This window comes from Puntigrus tetrazona, chromosome 18 (assembly GCF_018831695.1).
Source record: "Puntigrus tetrazona isolate hp1 chromosome 18, ASM1883169v1, whole genome shotgun sequence".
Lineage (NCBI taxonomy): Eukaryota > Metazoa > Chordata > Actinopteri > Cypriniformes > Cyprinidae > Puntigrus > Puntigrus tetrazona.
Genome location: NC_056716.1, coordinates 19832455 through 19837337, shown reverse-complemented (window position 1 = coordinate 19837337; position 4883 = coordinate 19832455).

Below are 4883 nucleotides of genomic sequence, written 5' to 3'. Positions count from 1 at the left end.
ATTAGCAAAAGAATGATCTATCTATCTATCTATCTATCTATCTATCTATCTATCTATCTATCTATCTATCTATCTATCTATCTATCTATCGTTTATATAAATACATTTTCTTAGCATAGATTGCTATTTAAGCTGCATTAAGTACAAATAGCACCCGACACCTACCCGACATTTTATTTTCAACTTTTTGATTTTTTCCTTCGTTATTATTGGACATAAATGCTTTTATGAGGTGATATAAAATTTAAAAAGGGAGGAAAAAATGTCGTCAGAAGTCACGTCGAAATACGATTGCTATACTTTTTACCATCTGCGCAACTGAAACTGATACCAAAATGTTTGAAATACGTTCATTTGATTTTATGTGAAGAAACCATTTTTGATATCAAAAGTTTGTGTTTCCTGCGAGAAAAATTAAAGAATAATTATTTCCGCATGATCAAACCTCAAACCAAATTTAATTTTGTGCAAAATTAAAAAAAATGTAGTGTTTGTAATAGATTTAAAATTCATGTTTACATTATACTACAGAGCAAAACATGACTATTGCGACTGTTGCTAAGGTCTTATAAGTGGTTGCTAGTAGGTTGCTAGGGGATTACTGCGCGGTTGGGTTCTATTTAGAATTATTTTATTGTACACAAGTATCACACGTATATTCTCCCAGCAATTACGCTTTATTTATTTCTCCTCAGCAAGCTGCACGATTATAGAAATCATTCATGTCTGCTTCCTCGACGTTCCTTTCCAGATGCTATAGGACCTACAGCGAGTGTTATAACAGTAAACCCATGGTAAGCTTTCATACGGTGTAGGTGAGAGTCTGTGCGCAGATACAGTCACACAATTCTTAAAAGAAACCCACCTTCTAGCCTATCAGCATCTGGTGAATGGTGTCAGCCGTGTTGGACGTCCACGGCCGCTGGTCACATGAGGACACGTGTCTTATCGCCCCACAGCAGCCCTGACTCTGAAGAGGTCGTCACACTTATCTTCATGCTGTCACGGAAAAAAAAATCCTGCTTAGATCAAACCTCAGGTGAGAAACCAGCCTGCTGGCCAAATAAATGTATAATGCAGGATCAAACGCATGCTAATCTCCTTTGACTTAGAAATGAAGGGATGGGTTGAGGTTTTTAATCAATTCTGGCTAGAAAAATGGCAAAATGGGCATTAAAGATCCCATGAAGAAGCCATTCTGCCAAGATCTGAAGACAAATGGTGACTTACCAGCTCTGGTGGTGACCTCTAGATGGCAGTGTGGTTATTAAAACTGTTGAGCTGAGCAACGCAGCGAAGTACATTTATCTGACTGTTTTTAAGTTATTGAATCGCTCTATATAACCCAAACAGGTTCAGCGCTCGGAAAATGGTCAAAAAGGGAAGGTTACTGAAGGTCAAATGATGTTGTTTTCATTGATTATAATGAGCAGCATATGAAAACATCCCGGAAGGAAGAAGCAGTGCCGGAGCGCTTTTATCGAGGGCCGTGGGCTGATTTACTCCCTCAGACGCCGAGCAGCACCTGAAACCCGCCAGAGGTGAAATAAGAACGTCATAAATTTTCATGAACATCATAACAAAGTCGTTTGGTCACACCCTAAAAAAGATTATACGTGATGGAAACGGACGTTGTCTGGAGTGCAGAAGTGTGTCCTCAAAGTCCTGGGGCTTCGGTGAAGAGATGTCTGTCAGTCTGCCAGCTCTGAAACACAGGATGAGGCCTGACAGTTTTGGCAGGTCCCTGTGTCAGGGCTTTAGCAGGCATTCCTTTACAGATGTGACACTATTATCTTTTTCTCGATTCGTCTGCCATCCTATATATTTGTTTTTCAAGGACCTTCTTTATAAGTAGATAAACGTACAACAAATCAATTACTTTTTCTGTATTTTAGTATGCTCTTTTGATTTAATATGCACAATAGTTTTAGAATATAAAATGATCTTGGATGATTTTTTTTCCAGTAAATATCAGTAAATAAACCTTTTTATGTCATTTTTTAATCTGCACTTTTGTGTTTTGGAATATTTGGAAATTCTATTTGTAGATTTTTTAAGCTACCTTTTAAAATAATTATAATGAATATACAAATACATTTTATTTTACAATATTAATAACTATAATAAAAAATTTTAAATGCTTTTTTTAAAGACCATCTAAACAAATACATTTAATTTCATATAATTTTTAGTATTTTTTTGTAGAATTTCAAATATTTCCTGACTCATCCGATATCATTAGTTTTTTTTCAGTTACCCTCTTTATTTAAAAAAAAAAAAAAAAAAAAATTGGTTAAAATATTTTTAGATTTTTCTCTATTAGTGTACTTCTTGAAATATTTAATGATAATTTCTCTAAACATCTCCTCCATTACCTTATTATTTTATTTCAACAAACATGATTCAATGCTTTACAATGTACTTTAGGTGGCTTTTGACCAGAACGTGAAGGTCAAAGGTCAAACTCAACTTTTAGATCCTCTATGTATTAAAACTAACACTTCTTCTCAAATCTATAATTGTTCACATTTGTCATCATAATCTATATTCCATTAATGTACATCCTAAAACTACCGCAGCAGAGAAAGTAAGTTGTTTCAGCGATAAAAAGCCTTACTTATTTACTGACAAATCGCTCACAATATGTATTAAGAAAGCAAACAGGACCAGTTCTGATTTCGTATGGACTTCAAGCGTGTCCTCTGATGTGTGTGTTTCTAGAGTTCAGGTGGACTGTCAGGGCAGGATGCTGTGATAATGTGAAGAGTGAAACACCCTTCTGTGTCAGTGACAGCATCATCACAACGCTAGCCTGTCACAACCAGCTGTTTGGCTTGGGCCCGTGGCTTTGTGGAGCCCAACGGGCCGCAGGCTGCCAGACCCTGATCAGAGCAACTTTCACGCCTGTCTGATTTCCATCAGTTTCATATTTTTCAACATAATCTCTCACTCTGCCACAGTCTATCCCTCATAGCGCGCTTATCTCTCTAACCCCATACTCTCTGGCTAACAGTAGTGAGTTTGGAAATCCTGCTGTCAAAAAGAGCGTCTGCTTTGCGAGTGAAAAGGTCATTTTTTCCAGCTTCTTTCCTGGAGCGGTCAGCGCTACATGCATTTTTTTGTTGCCCCGATATCACGTTAATCTCTGGCTGCTACGAGATTGACGCTTATGACAATCTGACCCTCGGACTTTGGCGACCTCTTGACCTCTTCTCACTGGCAGCATGGTGGAGGTCACTGAGTGGTGAGAAAAATCTGACCGGGATGAACTAGCTTGTCAAACCGACCCATCATGTTGTCACCACAGCAACTATTACAAGGTCTGTATGTCTTTTTACTTTCATAGGCGCCACGATCAGGTCATCGCTGCATCGCTAGTGCCTCCACAGGCAGCTGTCTACTAAAACAGCATCCTAACTCAAATGGACCCTCATAAGTCATTTATTTTAGAACATGGACAGAAACTCCTGCAGAGGACACTCCACTTACTGATTTCCATAGGCACTGATGTTAGCTTAGCTGAGGCACAGAAATACATCTAGATAGACAGTAGATCTATCTAGACAGTAAAAGTCACTTTTTAAAGCAACTGAATGTAATTTTTATAATTTTTTTTACTTTGAAATTCAGTTTTAAAATCACCCCAATGGCACACAGACTTCTCATGAGGAGAATGGCTTTTGTATTTTTTTGTTGTCTGTTCTGGCCTACATTTGATGAGCGAGTATGAAAGGTGGATTGCTTCCGAAAGCAATAAATGCATATGTACAGCAATTACGACACTGTAAAAAAAAGTTTGCTTTAACATTTTAAGTTGGTTCAACTTTTTTTAAAAGTGTATTGGGAACTTTTCGCCAATCTTTTTTTCTGAATTTTTTTATTCAGTTTTCTATTTTTAGAATTCACTATTTTCAATGTTTTTGCAAAAACCAAAAAAAAAATGCATCACAAATATTGTTTTAAACTAGTATTTTACTTCGTACATTTTTATTGACTATTTAACTTCATTTTTAAATAAATGATGTGCACAAATATTTTTAAAAAGTATATATGTTTTCAAATAATAAAAAATAGTTTTAATAAATAACATTTAGTATAACTAAATATTTTTGAATGAGCTTCTAAATAGCTTAAAATAAATAGCCTGCATAAATATGGGTTTAAAAATTTTTCATATTTCATTATTTTCTCCATGTTAATCTGTATTTTAGATATTTTTCTAAAAAAATAAACAATTTGCAAACATACTGCAAACAAACATCACTTCTCTTTTCATCATCTTCAATAAATATTTAAATAAATAAATAAAAGTCTTTCAATTCATTCTGGAATTGCATTTACTACTAAAAAATACATGTCATGCTTACTAAGGTGGCCAAATCTTAAAAGGCAGCATAACTCAAAGCACTTGGATAACATAATGCTGTCATGACAGATGACAGTATTTATATATATATATATATATATATATATATATATATATATATATATATATATGTGTGTGTGTGTGTGTGTGTATGTGTATGTATAATATATATTTTTAAAACAATAAATTTAACTGCCATTTTTGAGAATGTGTAACATATGTGTTTAAATGCTTAGAAATAGAACGTCTTGTTAATATGGTACATTGTCGCCAAGTCAGACTAATGATTTTAAATTGTTAACCGCCCTCTGGTCATAGCTCAGCGGATTTCACAATATTTTAAAATCAGTCGTCCCGTATGAAAGCCAGAACTAACAAATGACATTTGAATCAGCCGCTGTGATCGAGCACCATAATGGATTAAATAGCCCTGACATTTCAACACATGCGCCACATTTTACCTCTCATCTGTCACTGTTACACCACATGACCTCTGTGCTTTTAATCTCTCTCTCTC